This window comes from Zonotrichia albicollis, chromosome 7 (assembly GCF_047830755.1).
Source record: "Zonotrichia albicollis isolate bZonAlb1 chromosome 7, bZonAlb1.hap1, whole genome shotgun sequence".
Lineage (NCBI taxonomy): Eukaryota > Metazoa > Chordata > Aves > Passeriformes > Passerellidae > Zonotrichia > Zonotrichia albicollis.
Window position 1 is genome coordinate 28,478,514 of NC_133825.1, and position 25,380 is coordinate 28,503,893.

At 39.3% G+C, this 25,380-nt stretch overlaps 2 long non-coding RNA genes across 2 annotated transcripts in view; both read right to left on the bottom strand.

Moving 5' to 3' along the window:
- Positions 1-244: 244 nt before the first annotated feature.
- LOC113460872 (uncharacterized) lies at positions 245-9,127 on the bottom strand. Its single transcript, XR_003382730.2, has 3 exons — positions 9,023-9,127; positions 4,286-4,406; positions 245-2,662 (listed from the first exon to the last, which is right to left on the bottom strand). It is a non-coding gene; the product is annotated as an uncharacterized LOC113460872 (long non-coding RNA).
- Positions 9,128-10,633: 1,506 nt separating this feature from the next.
- Positions 10,634-25,380, bottom strand: part of LOC141729499 (uncharacterized) — a 41,546-nt gene continuing 26,799 nt past the window's right edge. Inside the window, exon 2 of the long non-coding RNA XR_012581002.1 lies at positions 10,634-10,777. This is a non-coding gene — a long non-coding RNA (uncharacterized LOC141729499). The remainder of the gene's footprint in view (positions 10,778-25,380) is intronic.

Consider the following 25,380-nt stretch of genomic DNA (forward strand, 5'->3'; position numbering starts at 1 on the left):
GCCCTTTGCCACCTGATGCCTCTAGGGAAAATATTCTATTTTAAAAAAGACTGTAAATTTTCTCTTTCTTCAAAGACAGAAGACATTCAGACCTATTTCTAAGTAAGGGCACTCAAAGACCCTGAGCTTGATTTCTGGCTGTATGTACTTGACTGACCTCTCCAAAAAGCACTCCCCTTCCTCCATGCTCCAGCTCTTAAAACACAGATTAATACACTTTTTTCAAAGCATTCATTATGCTAAAATTTTCACCTACCTCTGGGTCTAGTTTGCCAGGTTTTACTTTCCCATTTTTTTTCACCAATGAGACACAAGTGTCCAGTAACCAGACACTTTCTGTAAAAAAAAAATCTTACAGTCAGTGGGAGAGTGAGTTCAAAGTATCCCAATGGAGATGCTGGAGTGAGATGAACACTCCAAAGCACTTCTTAATTTTTTTACAACTTTATATTCAATTTCCACTTTCTTTTCCTGCTTGGAAGAAGAAACTCCTCTTTCCAACATCTTTGTCTTCTCAGGCTCTCCCCAGCGACTTGGAAATCAAACCACAGTAACAACTTGTAAAATATTTTATTGCATTTGAAACCACTGACTTTTGAGAAACTTTCAGTTTATTCACTCAAGTGTTATCCAGTAAATTCTTTTTTAAACATCAGATACAATAAAATACATATATGCAAAAGCATTCATTGCAAGATACAGTGCAAAACAGATCAACAAATGTTGGCTTTCTCATGGATCAAAGACTTTCATGTAGGATGCATAATCCATGTGTGCAGACTGAATTAGGTAGCCCTTCACTCCAGGTGAATAGCTTGAATGCAAAGCTTTTTTGGAATTAATGAAAGCAGGACTGTTCCTTTACTTCCAAGAAAACTCTTGTGATACTAGAAGCCAAGAAAACCCATGATTTTCACATATATATTATTTTCCCACTGAGGAAGAGAAGGTTTCAAACACAAGTTTTCCTTATGATAGACTTTCTGAAGGGTGCTGTAAAATTCATTTCTTATCCCCCCTCACTGCACATGCTCGGACATCCCTGTTCTGTCTTTTCATAATACACAAGCCTCTTTGCTTCTTCAGCAATATTCTAGTCAGATAATAAAAAATAAATCACCCTTTCATCATTCTGCATATGGACATAGTTGCTATGAACTTATAATAAACATGGGCAAGACAGTGGAATTTAGGAAACCTGGAAAGTTTTCAGGTGAGGCTACCATGGAGTCACCCACACTGATGAACTGCTTCCTGAAATACAGGTTAGAGAATCAAGTCCAAGCACGTTATGAAAATTATCAAATTATTTAAAAACTCATGCACTGACATGGAAACCTGGAAGGAGAAAAATAAGAGGTGATTAGGTGAGTAGACTATTACACGGGGCAATTGAGCTGGAGAGTTTTACTGAGGGGGTATGGACACAGATATAGTTTGGGTAGCTGGGTAACCCAGTCATTTGTACGGATGGCAAGTATGACAAAGAAATCCCTTTTACATTTACCAGTTGAACTAGAATTCCTCTTTCCACTGTTGGATCAGTTTCTGCAAGGATACATTTCTAGGTTTTGCAGGTATTTCTCGTACTTGGGACTCTGCCCAAATACTTTGCAGGGAAGATCAGGGCACCAAGCAAAGAAACTGCTTGCAGTTATTTGATTCAATTTGTTGTAGCTGGACTTTTAAGAAATAGTTCTGTTAATGTGTGCTCAAACATCTGCAGAGTGTTTTTTAAAGAAACCAGCAGTCTGGTCTTTGTAACCTGCTTTGATGTGTCCAATCTCACTGAAAACTTTGCTCTGGCCAGAAGGAAACCCACTGCTTTCCAGCAGCAGGGCAAGCTCCAAGGATTATTGCCCTTTCTAATTCACATTCTTTCTTCAAGTCAATTATTACCCTCATGCCCTCTGCTTACTCCTAGGAAATCAAAACTGTCTCTATAAACAATAGGAAAATCTATTCTTGTTTTACATTATGTTTTTCTTCCACTTGTGCTAAAAATACCCAAGATATACCTGGAAGTCCTTTTCAGAATGAAAGGGATCAGTCAGTGTATGACATGCCTAACATACATAACATACTTTACTACTGAAAATAGTAGCTGGTACTACCCAGCTAGCTACCCATGCTTAGCTTTATCCCCTTTAACACTTAGCTTCGTAGTATATGGGAGTTTTAATATTATTATGATTATTGCTACTTCCTACCACTAGGACACACATCAAGAATACTGATCAGAGCAGCTCTCTACAAAACAGTATCTCTCCCACTTCTGCTGGCACAGGATATGAGTCCTGGAAGAAACGGATGTAAATTTGATTCCTTTACCTTTAAAATATCATGGTGGTCTTCACAGTGACCACTGGGGAATTTGTACATGGTCTGGGCTTTGACACAAGCACACAGGGCTCCTCCAAAAACAAACAACAGGAATGCTTGCAGTCCTGGTAACAGCTGGCTCTGCAGGATGATTTGTGCAGTTATTAGCTGGGAGTTATTTTCTACAGAGCCCTTGTAGTCCATTCAGTGCTGTTGGAGGCTGCAGGATCAGCTCATCATCCTCCAGCCGTTCTCTCATTAATACACCTCTGACCTGGAGGCCTATTCTGAGTGGGACAGAGACTCTGTAGTCAGTTTAATCACCTGTCTCTTGGCTATGCTGTGAAGACATAATTATCAGGATTACATTGAGAACATTAATTTAGAGCAAAAATAATACTGTCTGTAAGACTTTGAAGATTTAAATTCCCAAGACACAGTAGCAGAACCCTGGTAAAGCCCATGTTGTTGGACAGTGACCTATAGCTGTGTCCAGGTCTCACAGAGAATATTTATTTCATAATACCTTTAGCATGCTCAGTAAGCACATGCACCATGTTCCTTCCAGCAAACAGCAGCTCTTTAACATAAAATGCCTTTTGAAGGCAATTGTGAGTCTTGATTGTCTATGAAGGGAGACCAATGTAACTGGGTAACCAAGACACTTCAGTTTAAGTGGAATGAATCTATGCCATGTATTCTGTCATGCCTTTATGGAAGAACAGCTCTGATATACTGCAATGAAAGACATTTTGGTAAGGGGAATGGCTTAAGGCCACCTTCTTTTACAGCTCACCTATCCAGGGAAATAATAGTAACATAGAACATGAGCTTTTGTTTTAACAAAGTTATTTTTCCGTTTAGAAATAGGAAGAATCTCCAAAACTTATGATACATATAATTTTCCATGCCTCTGTTCTTAGACTCAGCCCATGGTGCATAGCTGAAGGAGCAAACCTTTACTCCATGTTTAAAGTTAACCTGAAATATAATTACATGGAATCTGCTATTGTTTATTTGGAGCAGTTAGCTTTCACATGCTCTGCAGATTAAAAGAAAGTTCTGAACCCCCTAATTTATGAGACCAACAAAGAAATAAACATTATTCAAAATTGTTAAGGAAGAGGGTAATAGAAGCAGAAAGCATATTTGGCACATCATTAAGAAAAGATGTGTTGGAGAAAGTGGAGTGGAGAAGAGAAGACAGAGCAAATGGCCAAACATTAAAACAGAAAAGCACAAGTGCTAGATCAGGAAAGGAAACCAACTGAAAACATGAGGATGGGGGGGAAATGACACAAAAGAGCTCATGGCGGGTGCAGAGTGATCAGGCCAAAGCTAATGAGCTTCTTCTCACACTCTGAAATCCACAGATCTACCACGTGCTCCAGCGAGCTGTGGTTGCTTTCCATAGCGAGGCGGATGACTTTCTATCAGATGTGTCACTTGGGGAAATAATTGCCAGCAATAATGGTGCAATAGCAGCACACTCCGAGCACAATTTATCCATGTCTGTTCTATCTTTCAACTTCAAAGCTTCCACTGCCTCACAGATCACATCAAAATGACACCTCTGTCGTTAATGACAGTGGTCTAATGCAATACTGAGAAGTCAAATCACTTCTCCAGATAGGCAGAATGCCTCTTACAGAAACTAGGCATGTGCACGGGTCCTGACATTCATATTCAGATTTGTATTTGTGGGGAAGAGGGTGGGTCTGACATACAGATTTATTCACATTTGCAACGGCCTGTTTTATAAAGCACAAAATTCACTAAAATTAGAAAGGAGTGGGGACAAGAGTAGTATGCGGAGCCTTAACTTATGCAAAGTGAATGCCTGGATGTAGGAAATTTCCCTTTGCACAGCCCACAGCACGTGTTAGCCAGTGTCACAGGTCAGAGATGTGATTTGTCTTTAAAGAAAGAAAGAAACACATGAGTCAAATAAAGAAAAATGTACCTTAAAATGCACACTGTCCTTGTAGGCAAATGCACATATTTTTCTGGATCTAGGAACAAAACAAGCTGCTGTGAAGCCCCTCCTGGTGGTCATTACTCAGGTAAAGAAGAAAGCTGGCAAACTGCAGTTATTAAAAAGAAAGAATTGTCTGTTTATTTTCCAGTGCTGTTTGAAAATTACCATAGAACAGTAAATCTCTAAATATGAAAAATATGTATGCTGCTTACATAGTATACATAAACACACATGCAGCCAACATAGTGGCAGGGACACCATTTGTTTAAGTTTCATTAAGATGTGTAGTTAAAAGCCTTATTAAAAAGGTCCATTTCTCACTTCAGTGAGTTCAGTGAAATTTATTGCCTGAGGGTTAAGTAATGCTTCAGAGGAAAAATGAGATTTAGGAATATTTTCATATGTTACCATCTTTTCCAACAGAAACATTTCCTACAATGGCTGCTTGGATGGAGGGTTTAGACTTCACTGTATGTTTTCACAGTGCTTTATGTATTAAAATAGACAATCAAACAAAATAACCAGCTCTCAGCTTCACCTCTAAGGAAAAAAAAAGGGAAAAAATCTTCTTTGGGTAGAAAGCAAGACCAATTTTTGTAACAGATTTATTTTTCTCAGTTATTATTGCCATTCCACAAAGATGCTTAGAATACTCAGTTAAGAAGACAAATAAAGAAAGGGAAATAAATGGAAAAGGAAAATTTTCCCAAACCCCACATTTTGACCTGTTTGGATGGTGAAAAGGAGACTTCCTAGCAGCCATTAGCAGTGTACTGCCATTGAATGGGTCTATAGTGTAAGTTACTGACTGAATATTTGTGCGCTTTGTTTTGTGTGCTGGTGGCCTTGTTATTTACTGATTGTAGGCATTTTGGAACAGCCTAACTTGAAAATCAGTTCTGTGAATCAGATTTTGCCTCTAGATTGTGGGCTAGGAGAATGCTTCCATGAAACTGAAAATCCTCATGGACTGGGGAAGTTTACAGAGGCATGAAGAGACTGTGTACATCTAAATATAATGCACTGAAAACTGCAGTGATTCTCCAGTGTTTTGTTGCATTGGTTTTGTTTTTCTTTTTAAATTATTTATCTTAAAGCTGTAGATAGGAGATTGCAGAGAGATTGACACTGCTCAGGTGCTGCTGCCCTCTTCATCAAGGGAACAAATTTCAAGCAACATTTATTTCTTGTTCTGTAAATATTCAATGGCAGCTCAGTCATCAGGCCTTGCTTTGGGATAAGAGGGAGGAAATTGCGGTTTGGCTTTTTCTGAAGAAATTAGAATGTTTATTAATACTCGTACTTTAAAGCCAGCTTATTTAAGCAATAATTTTAATGATGTCTTAATTTTGTATTTTTCTACTAATTTTCTAGAAAATTTCTAAAATTTCTAAAATTTATTAATTCGTAACTTTTGTGTTAATTTATGTCCATGACCACAGACCCTTTCCTTCCCCTCCCAAACACCAATTTCATTCATGTTACTGTGTAACAGTTGAAATCAGTTCTCTTCTCTCTCCGTGCATAGACAGCAACAGCTCCCAGTTGTGCTCAGACAGAGGGGTAGAGCACATTTCTCAAACTTGCCATGACCATTACTTTGCTGTCAGTCAGCAATTTTTGGCGTTGATTTTTCCTTAAACTGCCCTACAGTTTTAAAATTAAGAGACTTTCTATGATTTCAATTTGATTTATTACATTATTTAAGTTTGTTTACTTCATTTTTGCCTCAGTTGGCTTTCCTTCTATTCTAATTTTTTCATAATGTTTCAGCAGGAAGAAATACAAAAGCAGGAAGCTGGAGCAGCAGCAGAGCATTTCCAGTTTCCCTCTTGGTCAGAAAATTCTGCACAAACTGCACATCAGAGGTGGCTTAAATGAGAGAGTGTGTCTCTGTGTATTCACCATTATTTATGCTCACTGCCTTTCTACTGTTTCCTCAAGCAATAAATGTTGCATTTTGTCCAAAGGAGCAACCACCACTAGCTGCTGCAACAAGTATTTTTTTTTATTTCTTTCAGGTTCTAGATTACATATATACTAAAATTGCTGGGAAAAAAACCCACTGGATGTAAGTTTGTCATAGCAGTAAGCTTAGAAATGCTTTTCTCCCTATGGTGGCTTTGTAAAAAGAAATACTCCTCAAACCTCTGCCCTGTAATCAGCTGAGGACCCTAACGAAAAAGCACTTTTCGAAAGTGCAAAGATATAATAGTCCCAAGATGAATCTGCCCTACAGTTCCATTTTCTGCCATACAAACGTTTGGGAGCTTATCATTGAAGCCACATTAGTCTTGATTTAAGGTCTTTTGACACATTATTACAGCACACTGCCATCACTTCACACCTGTCATTCTGTCAGTCAGAAGAGAGGGAGGGGAAACAATTTTGATGTCAATCAACAAATCCTTCGGGAGGTGTAACCTGTTAAGACATATTACCCTTTGCCCATTGCGATTTACAGGCTTTGAATGTAAAGGACATATGCCAGAAATAATTAAAGACTAATCTTTATTGTACTCACTTACGAATGAAGGCATTTAGTACCACCAGCACATTTATATTGTCCAGAAGAAGAGAGAGATAGAGGAGCAGAGTGTGCTACTACAACTACTCTTTCCATTTCTATTAATCAATTGTTCTGTCTGATGTTAAAATCCTCTGCCCTCATGGAGCAAGGTAGCCTTTCCCCTTACACTTGTATTAATGTCCTAGCAATATACAGATGATTCCAGTAGGATGCAAGATATGTAACATTGTTTTTGAATCAAAAGAGTGTTTTAAAAATAGAGAGAAAAAAGGCATGAAATTATTGAAAAAATTATCAAGTGAAATAGGAAAAAAACCTCAAAAAACCCAAAACAAAACAACTTATTCTGTCCTCTACATCTTAGTGGCTACAAAAATCAATCTCAGCCTGGAGAACTACAACTTCCATAGGCATGGCTTTGGATCACCTCGTAACTACTCTGTTGTAATTTACTTGGAGGTATCAAAGGAGTGATGTCAACCTCAAAATCTGAATTTAGGATCTAAATCCTGAGCTGAAGGAGACTATTTTTTTCCCCAAGCTACATTTTCAGAGTGACACAGAAGAAAGAAGCATTTACACAGCTTGTTACTGTTCACAACTCATCTCTGGAAGGAACATCTTGTCCTTAGACTGACCTTAGAGCTACAATCTAAAGGAAATAACAGCAAAACAAGAATAGCTATGGAGTAAATAAAATAACAGGCAGGGACTATATAGTCTGGAGAGAACCAGAATAAAAAAAATTAATTATATTGTAAATTTTTTTACACTACTGCACTGTATTACTATACATACAGCTGGTTTGGGCAAGAAGCTGGGTGGAATTGTGGAAGCTCTGACTTGCAGCTGCCACCACATGCAATCAAATCCCTGCTGGGAGGACAGTTTTGCAGTTTTGCTACCTAATTTAAAACAAATTCAGGCTCATTGTCCAAGAGGCAAACCCTGCATCACTAACTTATCATCACAGAACATTTTCTTGCCTCTCCTTCCAGTTCCACCTCTCTCATTTATGTGCAGACTCACCCCCACACAAACACACAGGAAGAGATGAGTGGAGGTGGAACAAGAGAGCAAGTGCCCCAGACCTTTAAGGACAAATACAGCACTCCCAGATGAGCACATTGAGTGTGGTGGGCTCTGCTGGTAGGTGGGTATCACAGCCACACAGGTGATCTGGACATGCATTTGAGTGCCCTCAATTTGCATTCACAAATAGTTTTCACCAAAAAAAAGGCAGAGATTCACAAGCAGCCAAAAGCATTGTGCCTACATTTGCTTATTAATTTTACCTGAGGGAATGGAAGGGCTGAATTGGCTTTAGCTGGTAGTAGTGACAGAAGTGCACACTTACAGTAACAGTTCATTTTCCACTTCCTAAAATATGGAATCAATCCCCCATTTGAAAGACTTCACCATCTCAGCTCTCACAGTTTGAAGAGGTACTTTGAAGGAGTGGGAAGTTGAAAGACAAGGAAGTTGTAAGGAGAGGTGGATTTTAATTCAACATTTTTTCACAGAGCGAGGAAGAAAACAAATGATCCCCTCATCATCCTTCTAAATAGATACTCTTTACCTCTTTTCACATTTTCATTACACTTTCCTCCACCTCTACTTTCTGCTCTCCCTGGAGGTGGCTCAGACATGACCATGTCAACCAAACAGACCTTTTAGCCCAAATTCAACCTGCTGGGGTACTCATATACTTTCAGTCGCTGTGGCAAGTTAACATACATCAGCAGCTGTCCCTTGACTGTAAGCTATAGGGGAAGCAAAAAACAGTACTCCAATTTTTACATGAGAAGCCAAGACTCTCTAGGACAGGCCAGAATTGCTGATTTCGGGGAGAATCAGCACTCACAGCCATGCATAAAGCAAAAACCAAATAACTATAGCTAATACAGGAGCAAAAGATTATAAGCAGTGTCTTGTCTGTATTTTGTGGTAACTGTAACATAAAGAATCTCTGTTTTACCTGCTGGCAGCTGATGGCTGATTCTGCTTTTGCAGAGGCAACATTTTTAAAGCAGCACAGGCAATGGAGTAAAGCTGGTAGAAAATGTGATTGAGGCTGGTGGAAAATGTGAATGAGGCTCTTAGTTTGAAACTGGTCAGAACAGAACCTTGCCAGCCTGGAAGACTGTCGAATATGCTGTGACATTTAATCAACTGCTTGACTACAGGCTCACCTTTAGTGTCTGTGGTGAAGTGAACATGATTCCCCTCACCTTGCTTCACATCACACATCACTTTTCAGTGCACTGCTGTAGAGAGCTGGGTTATAGCCTTTTTTTTTTTCCCTAAGAGGAACACAGTAACAGAGGTCAGCTACAGTCATGAATTTTATGAAAGGTTTGCTGGGAAACCACATTAAATGGCAACATCAGTCCATACATCAGCTCTGTAGTGCTTTTATTCCAAGACTCTGCAGCTGAGTGATTTGCAATGTACTTGCATTTCATGGCCATCATTTTTAAGCAATGTCATTTGCCTTGGTATCCGACACTTCAGCTGCACCAGAATCCACCCAGCTATTCATGATAAATTTCTTCCAAGAAAAAATCTCCACAAGAAACACTCCCAGGATCCCCAAACTCCAATCTTCAGAAGCCTTGGATATAAAAACAGGCACGGACACCTCAAAATGCAGTAGTGACTGAAGAGAAAAAGCTAAGAATAAAATTACTGTCCCGGAATTCAGAGAAGTAAAAAATTTTGATTAAAAATTGAGGTCAACCGGATGCTATGAAAGCATAAGATAAGGTCTATATCATTAACATGGCAAACTGAATGCTTTTTTTTTTAAAGTTTTTGAAGGAAAACTGACACAAATTACTTTTTTCTCCAGAGAATTTTTTTTCCCCAGAAATGATATCAACTCTATTCCAATCACAACACTGGGTATTTTTTTGTGTTTACTATTGTAAAATATTCAGTTGCAGAAGTTATGTCATGTCTATCATATCATAGATCCATTTAATTGTAAATATGAAATTGTGTTAAAACACTGGGCCTCTTAATCCCTTCTGAGAAAGGGGTTACTTGAAAGGTAACAGTAAACACTCAGATTTGTAAGCAGTGTGTTAATATTTGAACATCAAGGAAAGACTCTCTATCATCATAAGTAAACTTTAATAAAAGTCTAATAAAAGTCATACTCCTACTGAGATATCTCAAAGTGCTGGATATTAGGCTGTAATCTTTATGGAGATATTTCTTGCATTTTGGAAATTGTCTACTCTGGCATATTTAGGAGCGCTCACAACTCAGGAAGTATGTTCCCAAAATGGCTTCACAAACTAAAGTTTTAAATATCAGATGTCTTTTGACAACAGTACCTACACATGGATGCACACTCCTCCTAATTTCACTTAGGGATTCTTGGGCCAGAATTCTGTCTACAAATCAAAGGAAAGAGAGCACAATGTAGCAGGTGTGACAACAGCTCAGCACTTGGCCCAGTATTTCGGAAAGAGAGGAAAACGGTACCCAACAGCTATGGACCCTTAACAGCTGGAAGTAGCAGCTGTAAGGCTTTTATTGGCCTTCCTGTTTTGACAGACTTAATTTCTATTGCAGAATTTCCAATAATCACAGTAAATGCCTGCAACACCACACAGCCACTACTCTAAATCAAAGCTACTTTACCAGAAGGACTCAAGCAGTCCATTATCTCCACCTGTTAGGAAGGTAATCTGTATCCATGACAGGGAGAAACTGCACGGCCACACTTAACTTTTGTTACGAGTCAAGAAACCCTATTTGTTGCAGACCCATTGCAGCCATGGCAAACTGACTCACCTTGGATTTGGTCCTGTCTCCACTTTAGCTCAATGGCTGTGCAGTCAGTCCACAGAATGCCTTCCACTCTAGGACCAGGGAGACTGAGTGCTTGGAGCATTGGTCGTTGGCTCAGTATTCAGAAAGTAACACTGCAAACAGAACTGCAGTAGATAACACAACAAGAATGGTTAGCTACATACTTTAAATAAACACTTCTTTTTTAACCAGAAACCTCATCTATTTGTTCCATGTGACATATCCCTCCTCCAGAAATAGGAGTTGCACATGCCACCCAATGAAACTGAGGGAGCTGAATGAAGGTGCTGGTAAGATGGGATCAGAAATCACAGTAAATATCCTTTCCATTTATGCCTTAAGTTTTATACAAAGAGTAACTTATTTCTTCAAACCTTATGAAATATGTGTATATAGCCATGGATCAAGAAATATTAATAAAGAATTGGCTGACCTCTTGGTTGTTGTAAAAATTAGAAATGCATGTTTCCCTGAGAAAATTGAATCTGATCGCTATTTAAGCCAAAACCAGAGGATGTTGTAAATGAAGTTTCAGTTCATTATAGCATTTCTCAGATGCTAAACCTTAAGTCTGAACCCCTTCCAGGTCATTCCAACATCAGTGGTTGTCTGATGATGCCTGACAGGCACACAAAAAATGAATTCTTATTATCTTACTTTCAATGCCTAAATTAGAAGACTCCTCATTAGAAAATGGACACCACAGAAAATACTACCTGTGGTACTTGTTAGCTGTTACCACACAGCACGGAAAAGACAAAGCCAAAAAAAAGGCTTTGGAAGAGAGACAAAGTTCTCTTTTCACCCATTCTCTATGCTTGACAAAGAGGACAAACTGATAGGGCATCTACAGAAAAATCTACTGAACAAGTGTCCTGCTTTTCTTTATATTCTAGCAGTTCTACAGAGTGAGAGAAATGCAGTCCCCAGCTCTGCCAGCGTGATGTTCTTCACAGAAGAAAAAGGAAATGTGCACATCCGTAAATTTTGGCAGTAGAAAAAGTTTAAGGGTGCTGTCACCTCCTCCATTGTATATACAGCTTGGTAAATAAGGCAGAGGGAGCTGCTCTGGGCAAAACCATTCGGCATTCTGTGCCCAGCCTTCCCTCCCAAAATAAAATACAATGCTCAGTTTTTAACCCTGGTTCTTTGATGTATGGCTCTGTTCTACCTCATCATTCTAGTATGATTCAACAAACATTAGAGAGAAATTCTTCTGTTTAAATCCTTTACTGCAACAGAAGCAAATATCTTACTTTTAGAAAACACATTTCTTAAAGATAAAATACAATTCTACAATACTCTTTCAGATAGATTTGCCATAAGTCAGATACCCTTGTTCAAATAATGGACTATGAACCTAATTTATCTTGTGCCTTCAAGAAGTACAGAAGTTGCTCTTATTAAGGTGCTCCATTATGAGAGCCTGTGACTGGTACAATGAATTGTTTTTCAGCTGTGCTGTGGTTGCCATTATAAGTCTTCTGGTTGAATGAAAAGGCAATTAAGGGGGAAAGTATTTAACAAGAGACCAGAACAAAATGATATAGTTTTAAGGACACATCATGATTACAATGACATTTAAAGTGTCATTCAGCTGAAATAAAATAACAATATAGAACTGCACAGGACTCTGGCAAGAGTGACAGAAACAAATCTATTAACTTAGGAGAAAAAAAGCCACTTCATGCTGTAATAATACCTTTAAGTCCCAAACATTTGTTTCCCACCTCCTTTTCACTTCTCACCAAATTACAAGTGTATGCAAGAGCAAATATAAGTTTCTTATTGAAATGACCTTATCAAATCTGTACCTGGATGATTGACATACCTAGATGGAGTTTTCTAATGTTCTGTTTTTAAAAGACAATCTTCCTTTTAAATTCTGAGTTTTAAAGGTTATCATTCAAATTTTGAGGAAACTACTAGAGTGCATAATAAATCCAGAAAAACCCTCCAAGTTCTTCTATTACTTAAAGAATATAAGTCAGTCCAGTGTGAGGAAACAGTCCTTGTGCTAGGCAAAAATACAGTATTCAAATATGACAGCACTCTATGCTGTAAAAAAAGGGAAGCAGAAGTAAAGAAAAGCAAAGATGTGAAATGCTTTAATAATGGCTCTTGCTGTTAAAGCTGGATTACACAAAGTACAGTGTAGGTCTCCTGAGGTATAAACACCTGAGATCTTATTTAGGTTTTGCCTAAAAAGTCATCAAATCAAATCCAAGTTTTGGTCCTCAACACCAATGTTTCAGCAAGGTACTTCTAGGAGCTGGTGTATCTGATACTACCTGTAGTAAGCCAGCCTTGTGCTTTATTCTGTTTGCCTGTTGACTCTTATTTGACATTTAAACATTGTTTGCTCATTTAATTTTCTGCTAGTTCCAGAAATTCAACCAAACTAGGTTTCAGCAAAAATCCTGGTTTTTATAAATTTGTGTCTGGGTGCAACTTTCATTCATCTCTGTATTAGTTTCTGCTGCCTTTAATGACATTTCTTCATCTCTTTCCCAGCACCCTACAGGAGGCCTTGTTGGAAGAGAGCAAAATCAGAGCTTCTGGTTTTGCTTTGATTTTGCTTCTGATTCAACTGAAGGCAATAAATAACAATTCAAGAGAGTGGCATCTGAAGCTTTCCTTCCTTCCTTCCCTTAGCAGCAGTATTGCTGTGAAAGGCAGCTACAGAGTACCTGTTAAAGTCTCTTTTTCTTCAAAAAACAACAGAAATGGTAATTAATGAATGAATCTCACGAACTGCCCTTAGCAGGCGTATCTTTCTTGAACAATTTTTCTGGGCTTTAGTGTAAAGTCAAGGAAAGTTCCTTCTGGCCCTTTCTGTCCTCTCCCACCCCAAAGTTCCAGCCCAGCTGTGAAGTTGCTCTGTTGCTCACACTGAGTAGGGGTCATGTAGGACAGTTCTCAATGACTAACAGATTTTTCAGGTTTATCAGTATGTGTATGCTCATTTTAAAAACCATCTTGCAAAAAGTTTAACTCACAACACCATTGACAAGAGTTTCTCTCTGTAGATCTTTCACTTGAATTGCCACAGAGCGAGTGAAGGGGAAATTAATTGTGATTGCAGAAGCATCATGGGACCAATTCACATCTGACATGAATCAAATTCCACTGAACGTGTGAGAATATCTCTGTGAACACTGGGTATGGCATTTCACAAGGAGCAGAAAGAGCTTTTAGAATTATTTGCCTAAATCAGGTAAATCATTTAAAAACTAGGAGATAGTAATGCTTTAGTCAGAAAAAAAAATGCTTTCTATTGTTATTGTTAAAGAAACTACAGATCAAAAAGGTGAGGGAAAAGCAGAAAGGTTTTTTTCATCCATATTAACAAAATGATGCATTTAAAATGAATTTTTTAATTATGTGGGGAAATAATACACTGATGTAGTGGTTGTTAAATAACAGAAATTAAAACGCAAGCCTGGACTGCAACCTAGAGTTTTTAGAGCAGTCTCAGAGCTTGGAGAATTCATAAACCAAGCACACCTTCTGACATAACTATAAAATGTGGTATAAAGCCTAGGAAAAAATAGCCATCTTGAAAGGGTAACAGCACTTTTATGAGAATTTCAACTGCACCATGGCAACATCAACCCGTCAAAGCAAATGAAGGGCAGTAAAAGTAAAATTAAAAATGATGAAGGGGACACCAGCTTGCTAACAGCTTTCCAAGCTGTAAAGCTTTCAAATATTATCTCTTCATTGGTTTGTTCAATCACACATGCTGGTTACCAAGCTTTATCATATTATGCATCTTTTCCATCACTGCAGACTGCCAGGTTTTGATGGACCTAGAGTGAAAAAATAAAAAAAAATCTTTTCCCTCTCGGTGCACACCCCTCCTTCCCCCTTATTGGTTCTTCTCTACTGGTGCATACTGTCTATATGGTGACACCTCCTCGTATTTCCCAAAGATACAGAAATTATGAGAGAGTTCAAAGTACTTCTGGCCACTTCAGCTTTTCATTCCTGTCTCCTCCTTGTTTCAGCCACGTGCCCCAGAGCCTGTCCCCATGGCTTTCAAACCCAGACTAGGTTTGGCTGCTCTCTCAGCTGGGCCATGTATCACAGCACCCACGGCTTAGAAAGCCTCTCTTCAAAGGTTTTATCACCTGCAAATAGCAATTTCCTAGTTGGCAACTCATTCATTGTCTCGCAGTGCATTTGTTTTATTCAGTTCCTTGAAGCACTCTGAGATAGTTTTCATGCAAGTCTCCAATGCAAATGTAGAGTTACGTGTGCCGTGTGCACTGAGGTTGAATCTCATATCTGCTCATAGGCCTTGGTAAAGAAGTAAAAGTCAGTCTCTCTGATCCATTTAATAGCATCTCACAATAAATATTTCTACATTAAAGAGCCACAGCTTTCTGCCTGGGCCTTTGCTCCTGTGATTCCTCTCATTTTTTATTAGCTGCAACATGATTCATGTTTTAATAACTTTCTCATTTAAAAATAGCATTAAATCAGATCATAAACATTGTATATATGTTTCATTGTCATTAAAAAGACCTTATACTGCAAAAAAGATGTACTTAAAAAGAACATTAATAAAGTTATAAGTAGAAGGGGCTTTTTAAATTAAAATCAGTCATTAAAAGACCTCTATCTTTCAAGGCAGAGAATTATCAAAATGTAGATTGCTGAAACTGTAACACATGACAGTTTCTTTTGGGGCAGGAAGTGCTTGGACACTTTTATATTTAAGTTGTCCATTAATAGAAAGGACACTGCATGCATATGGTTTATTTCAAGCCCAAGACAAAAAGAGCTCTGAAAATGTAACTAATAAATATGAAATATCCTTTTTTTATTTTGTTTGTTTGTTTCTGGAGAGAAAATTTTTGTTATTTTCTCCAACCAGTCAGATCAGTATTATGACCTCCATGGCAGCATATGGATGCAATCCAAAAAGGAACACTGCAGGTTGTTGCAACTTCATCAAACCCAATGGGGTATAAATGGTCTTTTTTCCTTTTTGGTCCCACAAGGTTATACCCTGGGAGCCACAAGGTAGAGTAATTGTAGTCATATAAGAAAATAATACAAAGTAGGACAAAGTTTAGAGTGGGGTTTCTACTCCAGGCCAAACCTTGCTAAACTGAAACTTATTATATATTCTTTTCCTCAGGAAAACAATTCATTTTTTTTCTGGTGCAAATTAGAAAAATAAAGCAAGTTATCATCTCTACAATAGTTGATACCTTATGCCTATGAAAACTGATTGTTGTTTATCAGTGTCCTGGATCTGGCATTGCTGAGCTAAAGGAGACATCCAGGTGGACCAGGATCTGCTCCTTCAGGATCATCCTGCCCCAGCAAAACCCGAGAGCACCCTGACTCATCACACCTGCTGCACCACTGTCCTGAACACTCCCTACCAGTCAGCCTGAACAAGCCTCTCTGAAACTTTTATAGTGAAGCAGAACTACAGCGTGGGCCCAGAAATCTGAAAAGCAATTTCCCTGAACAGGTTACTGAAGTTAGTAGAAGTTTGTTCGTATTAACCTATTTGGATGAGAAACGCAATGAAAAGCTATTGTATTATCTATAATCTATCTAGAGATAAAATTGCACTCACATAGCACAGTGCCTCTTGATAGGACTAATATTCCAGCAAGAGTATTTAACAAATGCTAATGAATGTTTAATAATTCAATGAATGTTTGCAACTCCTGTGCAAAACACATTCAGGGATGTGTTTCTTTCTGGTTTTCCATTGATGCCAAACTAGATAAAATTCAACCACTTTTTTTACAGAAGAGTATTAAAAACTTGTCCAAAGATACAAGCATTTACAAAATGTGTATTTTACAACGTTTCAGGGAAAAAATATTAATAGATTTGAGATTAAATTGTCTGGATAAGAAAAAGAAAGCATGTTTAGTCATTAGCTCTAGTAATAGAGATTTGCTCTTTTGCAAGTGCCTCTAAAATACACAAAAGTGAAATTTATTGTCAAGTTTGGCAAAGTCAAACCTATTTTTGGGCTTTTCTAAAAATATGTATGTTTGCTTTATCTTGCTTCACAAAAGAACGTACTCCTTGTGCAGACCAGCAGCTTCCTTTTCTGGGCTCTCAGCTGGCATAAGCACTGTTTACCTGGATAGTTGTCTGTTTTCTAAATCTGCTTAATAGTTTCTAGCATTGAACTGTGCTGCTCAGACAGAATTCACACAAAAGAGGTAATGCAGTTTGGGCTGGCCAGTTTGTGAAGCTCCTCAATGGTGAAGACTCCACAGACTTCTTTGTTTGCCTGGAACTTCTCTATGCAGTGTCTGGGTTCATACAAGTAAAGATGACTGGAAGTAACATGGGAGAAATATCAATGAGTAGGGAACATCAGAAAAAGTATTGATGAAAAGCTTTATTGACCACATTACTATTCATTGGACATGAGAGTTGACATAGATATCACACTGAGCATAGAAATGAGCATGGGCAGCAGAACAAATAACTAGTGATGACATTTTCTATATTTAAGCATCTTCACCTCAACTATCTGCCAAGAGGAGTGCCTACTCTGGCACTTTGAGAGGGCAGAAAAAAGCATTTGCAGACATAATTGCATCATGCAGCTGGATGCAGGATGGGAGTTCCAGTATCAACAGAAAGGAACTTGAGAAAGGGCCTGGTCTGTCACTTGGTGCAGTCACATGGAAAAGGCACCTGCACGAATCTGAAACAAAGATGTTGGCATACCAAAAAAAGGAGAGATAATATCCCAAGGATCAGAGATTATATCCGCTAATCTCTTGTACTTTTCTTCAAATTTAAGTAATTTTTCTATAATCCTTGAATAAACTTTTGTACTAGAAGGTGGTAAGCACACTCTAAATGAGTTTCAATCTAGTGTTTTAGGCACCCTAGTCCATGCCCTGCCAGAACAAATGTGGAATCAGCAACGAAAAAATCATCTTCAGAATGTTAACACTGCACATCTGAAACAGGCTTTGAACTTTTATGTTAGACCTCAAGAGATGAAAGTTTTGGTTTTTCTCATTATGCTTTTAGGAAAAATGATCAATTACTTCCCTTCAATCAAGCCCACAGTTCTGTTTGATTTCATTTTCTTATGTTTTTACTGTGTGGTGCCCTGAGACATTTGTTTGATAAAGTGCCCCATAAATGGGGATTTTTACTGCTATTGTCATTGCACTTCTTAGGTCCCAAAGTATACATTGTTGCCACACTAACATTTTAGACTGTCTGATTTTTCATTGCTGAGAAGGATTGATCAGTCTTGTTACTCTTGCTAGGGAGACCAATATATTTTGCAATTAATAGGGTAGCCTTTTGCAGAGTTCCCTGTTGGACTGGCTGCCTGAGCAGAGCCTTGTTCCTCTTCACACACACCTCCGGATTTAGCCAACAATGCTATAACATCAGTAAACAACAAAAATACAAAGTTCCCCACTCTAGTTCTGTTTCTTTGGTATTTATTCAGCAAGGAGCCAACCTCATCCAAAAATCCAGTGGCCTCTGTTCCCTTTGGTGGTTGGTCAGTACCATGGGCACTCCATGGCTCACTGCTGTCAGTGCTGCCCACCTGCTGCTCACAGCTGCACCCATTGGGGATGAGGCTTGGCCCCACCCCAGTGACCACAAACTGCGTGCCTACAATAAATGATCAAGTAGAGTAATTTAAATCAGCATTCACACCAAGCTGAGTTTTGCTTCATTTTTTTTTACTGAATATGATCTCAGTTACAGTGGCTAAATCCACAGAAATTCAGTTTAAGTCAATGGAGTAATAAATGACTTACTCAAAAGTAACTGATCAGGATGTGCTCATCTCACACATGTATCCAAAATCCGATCTGCTCACCTGACTGATATAAATACATTTAAATACTTTTATTATTGTAGCTCAACTGGGTCTGAAATAAAACTAGTACTGGTGTACTAAATACAGTAAGAAACTTGTGATTTTCTACCCTGGCTCCTTTTGGCAAGAACAGATGGATCTGTTTCCATTTTTCATGCCCTTTAATCCCTTGTGCACAAGTTGTCATCATGTTAATAACTTTACTGTAGTGCAATATAACTCCTAGCACTTCTGAGTTTTTTTAATCTTGGTTAATGTAGCTCTTCCATACTCTGGAACCTGCTGCAATGGTGGATGTGCCCAGAGCTCTCTTTTGCATGAGGGATTTCAACTTCTTACACCAGAGCACTCCGACATCTCAGGAGAGAACTGCAGTCTTGGAGACTGCCAGCATGCACAGCCACAGAGGGATACAAGGTTCCAGCAAAAATACAACTTGTTACGCTCAATAAAACCACACTGCCCCATCACAAACACTATTCTGTCTTTGCTAGTCACCTCCTTACATGTTTCCTAATCAAAAGTATGAAAAAAGTCCATAATGCATCAACAACTTGACAGGGAGGGGAAGATAGATACCTCTGCATATTACTCTGTATTGAGTTGTCCCATTTCATTCTGAAAGGCACTGGAACACAGCCAGCAAGACAGCCAGGAGGGTCAGATAGAGCCTCTAGACAGATCTTGCAGTTCAGATTTTCAGAAGCAGCTACTATGAGCCAGGTGCTTACAGATAACTACAACCTCTCTTAATAACCTAATGATTTGATATCTCTGTCTATTGAAATATTTTTCCAACTACACAGAAGTTGCCATTTTCATTTTATTTTCAGCTGAGGGATTTACTATTTGGTATCAGTTTAATATGGGCATGTCATGCTTTGACACTGGCTAAACACCAAGCACCCATGAAAGTCACTCGCTCACCTTCCCCTGCCACAGCTGGGCAGAGGAGAGAAAATTAAACAAAAGGTATATGAGTTAAAGGCCAGGAAAAAACACTCCAAGGCAAAACAGGCTCAACATAGAAATACTGTTGATAAAATCAGAGGAGGATAATGAGAAGAAAAACAAGCCCTTAAAACCACCAACCCAACTGCCCCCAGCTCCAATCCCTCCTTCCCACTGACAGCACAGGGAGACAGGGCATGGAGGTGTTGGTCAGTTCATCACAAAGATTTTCCTCGGCTGCTCCAGGAGAGGAATCCTTCCCCTGTGAGGCCTTGGGGGTCCCTCCCACGGGAGACAGCTCTCAGGGAGCTTCTCCAGCGTGGTTCCAATCTCATGAGCAGCAGCCCTACCACACGTGTTGCAATGTGAATTTCCCCCACAGGCAGACAGTCCTCCCAAACCTGCTGCAACCTGGATCTCTCTCTTCCCACAGAGGGCAGCCCTCCAAGGACAGGCTGCTCCAGCCTGGAAGCAGGGCCCTCTCTCCACTGGGTCCCCACTGCCTCACAGCCTCCTCCAGGCACCCACCTGCTCCATGGGCACCTTCCCAAGGGGCTATGGGTGGATCTCTGCATTCCTGTGGACCCCCAGGGGCTGCAGGGCCACAGCTGCTTCACCATGGTCTGCACAGGGGCTGCAGTGGAACCTCGGCTCTGAAGCACCTCCTGCCCCTCCTTCCCCCTGACCTTGGTGTCTCCATGGTGCTTCCCTCACATGTTCTCACCTCCTCATCGTCTCTGGCTAGGAGAAAACTGTGTGCCCTTTGTTTTTATTTTCTCCTCAAATGTTATCACAGAGGCCTTACCAGCCTCTCTAACTGGCCCAGCTTTAGAGCCAGCAGGGATTGGCTCTGCTGGACATGGTGGAAGCTTCCAGCAGCTTCCCACAGGAGCCACACCTGCAACCCCCCTGCCGCCAAAAACCAGGCCCTGAAAAACCAACACAGGGCATTGCAACTGTAGTTTGTGTTAAATCAGCATCCTGTGATAATAAAATGAAATCATCTCAAAGTAACCATGCTTGCACTTTTCCTCATCTTTGAGTTTAAACATCCTAGAAAGAGCGGTCATCAAATAAAAAGCTTGATAAAAATGCCCGTCCCGCCATGAGGGATCCGCTTCTCAAAGTCCTCTTCCCTAACCCATCTTAAAACTTTCTACAGAAGAAAGGTTGGATTGTGGTGCTCATCCTCTGATGTTCACCTCTCTGCACCTGGGTTCTTACCATGCATGTCAGAAAAGCAGTCACTGCTTTGGAAGTGGCCAATTGAGTCTTTAACCATCCACATTTTAGTCTTCAACATTTCTCCCTGCAAAAGATGGAAAACTGAAGCTCTGAGCTTGCTGTGAATACCTACGCTATTTGATAAGAGACATCTCACCAGAGTATCCTATGATAAATGGGATGATAGATGAGAGGATTTCAGCTGGGGTTAAGCAGAGATAGATCAGGCCCAGTGTAACCCAAGTGAAAAATTACTTTCTGTACATGAGCCCTCACTGAACTTCTATTTTGACTGCATTTCCAAGAGTGGGACACTTGTTTAATACACAAGTCTCTGAAAAGCTTGCATCCAAACTAGTAACTAAGCAATCACCTTGTAATCAGAAACAGTGTTGACAATGCAGTCAGGTGGCAGCATGTAATTACACAGGGTAACATCACATGCAGTATTTTGCTCCACACCTTGCAAAACTAAGCGCTGCCATATTTTTTTCTCAAGCTGAATAAGACTCTGGAGATTCTACACAACCAGAAAACATGATTCTCACAGCTTTTTTGTTGACATAAGTGAAATGCCTAGACAGGCCAATAAAAAAAAAAAAAAAAAAAAAAAAGTAGAATATACCTTCTCCACACTCTTTTATTTAGGATAGTATGAAGTGTCTTAAAGGAAGGGTTTGGAGACCAAGTCATATATCTGTATCTTTCCCCCGGGGCAGATTCTCCAACCACTGCCAGCTGGAAGACCCACTCTCTGCACAGGCAAAATTTAGCAATTCATCATGTCAAAGAATAAGGAGAACTTCTCTGACTCTGGGGATCGATCTTAACACCCAAGGGGCACAAGGGCAGGATATAAAGTCTCTGAGTTACTGTTAATGTTGCCTTCTAGTAATAAAGGCCATCCATTCCATCCATTGTTGTTAAAATTCCAAACCTATTGTTCCTTCCGATGAGAAAGTACCTGCACTTCTGGGATGTCTGAAAAGTGACCCAATTCATAGGAGTAAAATAAAGGTAAAAAAGGTAAGAACACCACCACCAGCACCAAATATTACAGGCTATCATTTAAAACAGAAGAAAAAAAACCCACAACAACATAAAACACAAACAACTTCTCCATAATTTTAGAATAAATGTTGCACTTCTAATTTCTAGAGTTCTCCAGACAGACAGTTTAAATTGATGGCTTGTTAGTGAGGACTGGCCCCTTTGTGAGATGTTTTCAGAATGATTGATTTACAATAAAGTGGCTCCTGGTGGGTGCACGCAGGTGGAACTGATTCAGATCGATTCCACAGAAGCTGACTAATCAGCTGTTTAAACTGGCAGAGTGCTCAATGACAGCAACAGTGCAGCTATCATTTTCTATCTAAGATTACAAATTAACTTGTTCTGTTTATCCTGTATGCCATCAATATGGAGAAAAGCAGCTGAGAGGGAAGTGGGATTCCAGACTGATGGTATAAACCCTTTCCTGCAGATATGCTCTCGAACATCGACAATAAAGGCACAAAGGGAAATTTCATTACATATTAATGAAACCAGTGGAGAGCAACACCAAAAGAGGATGACTTCTTCAATTAATTAACTAGGATGGGAAGTCAACAATATTTTTAAAATGTGACCACAAAAGGATAAATCAATGCCAAAATGGCCAAGAGTAAATATGTACTGTCCCACACACCCCATCAGTCTGTTCCTCTCCATGCATTTTATATGCACCCCAGAGGACTAGCATCTTTAGAGACTGGTATTTCCAGAAATGATTAATGCTAGGTAATCAACATTTCAGCCTCTACAGTCATATCCCTGAAAGTGTCATTTTTACAACAAGATGAAAAACTCCATGGGGAACACAATGTATGTGGGTAAGTGAAAGGTGTCAGAGAGAATGTGGGTAAGTGAAAGGAGAACAGATATTCCCTGCCTCCAAGTTGATAACAAGAGCAGGGGTAAAAGGGGAAGGGGGGCTTAGCAAAATAATTTTAACAATCTCTCATTTCTAACGCTTCCTTCATGTAATATTTCTAGCATTTGAAAAATCTGTGATTTTTTTTTTAATCATTCTTCCTCATCCCACATAGACCTACTCCATCTCTTAATTCAAGCTTAATTTAAAGCTGCAGAAAAATACCAAGTATGCCCAAGTTCAAAGGGTAGTTACCCTATTTTTGCCAGCAGGACATAGAGGTGATGGTACTAAAATATGAGGTTTAGTTAAGCTACCAGAAAAGCTCCTCTTCACTAGCCTGTTAAGGCTTAGATGGAAAAAGAAGTGAGACAGAAAAAAAGTACAGCTGTCTGTAACCATCAAGTCCCTCTCTTTGCAGAGCTTGAATAATTCAGTGATAATTGCTCACAATTTTAAGGGCCCTTTTATGAACCTATTTATGGTGTGAGAGCATAACCTGGGGTTAAAAACCAAATGAAGTCAATCCACCTGACCATCATCAATACCTTTCAAACTGATCCAAACTAAAATGAATCATTGAAAAGTGCTGCACTAACACCAACGTTTATCCTATAGAAATTTAGATTTAGTTACATTAGTAACTTAGATACATCAGTCCTTCAAGCATTAAGATGACTGTCAATCTGCTTTAGTATTTGCACACATTTAAGGATCGACATCAAATCAAAACTCATATTTTATTATAACTTTGGAGCTGCATAATACATGGTCTTACTGTCATTTGCTTTCCTCTGGCATTGATAACAGAAATCAAAATACTAAGCAGATACTGACATTAAATTTGGTGGCCTAGGAGGTAAATATTTTGACAGATGTACTGCTAAAGCTACTTTTTATTGCTACAGAAAGGAAAGTAAAACTTGACTGTCAGCAATAAAGCAAAACAATATATTGTGTTACTACATGCACACTAAATGTGAAAAATAGTCAAGCATGTTTTTAACATGAAATAAGTCTATGAAGGGCAATATATTTGTGTCTAAAAAGGAAAAGCAAGACAAAACTCTTGAGCTCTTCAACATCTTACTATAATCAGACAATAAATGCTACTATTTCTCAAGAAAGGAAAGGACTCTAATTTAGAAGAAAATACTTACTAGGTAGGATAATTAGGAAGGCACGTGCAACATTTAGATGTGTCACATTAATTTCTGCGTTCATCTGCTTTTGAGAAGATTAGCCTCTTGACCTTTGCTGTCTTAGCCTTGAAAAGTGTTGCATGCCCAGCATACTGAGGTAAAATTTAGCTGTCTCATTGCTGACTTCCTCATGAGTCCTCAACCCTGACCTGAAGGGATCTTTTCTACCTCTCCATCTCCAGAGAGGAGAAATAATTCAGTGCTCCTGCACATGTAGGCCCAGCTCTCTCCTGAGCAAGCTGCCAAAGCCAGCTGAGTTATGTGGGCTCGTATTGTGATGTGGGCTTCTCACAGCAAATTGATCTGATCGTACTGAAGTCATTTCATTTCAGACCTTCAGGTTGATATGCAGTCTCAGAGGTGAGATAAGCTACTTGGCTCTGAACTGCAGAAGACATGTTTCTTCATGATAAGATTGCCAATTCAAAATCAGACACTGCTTGGACAACCAAGCACAGGCATCAAGCATGATCCATCAAACAGAGTTTTGTTCACACGTATGTAGTACAGAAACAGACACACAAACTTTTGATGCCTAAGACAACAAATGTAACAATGTACTGTAAACAAAATCTAGTGTAAAATTCAAGGAAACAACTTACCAACTAAGTAATGTGGGATGATGAGATCATGAGAAGGGAAGAAGAATCCCAAAAAACAAACATATCATTCTGGGTTTAGAAAGCAATAGTGATTCCAGACTGAACCAGTGAATATTGCTGGTTTCTGTTTCCTTTCACCATTACATCTTCTCACCATTGTGAGTGACACCCAATTCCCACATTTACTGCAGACCCCTCTCTGAGACTTCCCTAAGCTGATTTTTGATTGACCTAGAACATTTAGGAAAGTATTTAAATTTTTCACTATGAAAAATCAATTGCAGCCTGAGTAAATTTAAAGAAAAATATTAAATCACACAGGTTTTCTTGTTGCAGCATATGTTGCAGTTGAAACAGCCACAATACAGAGGGCATCACCACACAGTATCAGGCCGCTTCAACCCATAAAGAGTAACACCATACCTCATCAGAAGGCTTCAGGTGTCCACCCATACAGAGTGACATCATCCCACTTCAGAAAGCCTCAAGCACCTGCTCCTTTTGTTCTTTAGCCTAGCCTTTTATCCCCTCATGCTGATGCACTGCCCCTGTGTGCCCTCTGCTCCCTTTGGTGGTTGGTCAGTGCCCCGGGCACTCCAGGGCTCATCAGCTCCAATGGGATTCATGTGCCTGCTGCTCCCAGCTGTGCCCACTGGGGATGAGGCTCAGCCCAGCCCCACCCCAATTAGCACAAACTGTGCACCTACGTTTTCTAGCTGTCAATTCAGAAGAAACTTTGCATTTGAGAAGGCGTCAGCATTAATAACTCTTTTCTATCGGTAATGATAACTTTATAACCAAGTAAATAAACTGTTAAAAATGGGCAGAGTCAGATACATAACCAACCTAAACCTTTAGGCTCAAGCCTTGCTCTTACGCGGCATTCAAAATAATTCTGCACTGTTACTTTCAGTGGTCACTTTTCTTTGGCACATCTTTCAAGGTCCTGGACTGACCAGAGTTCATGACCATGCTCTGTGAGATTCATTTG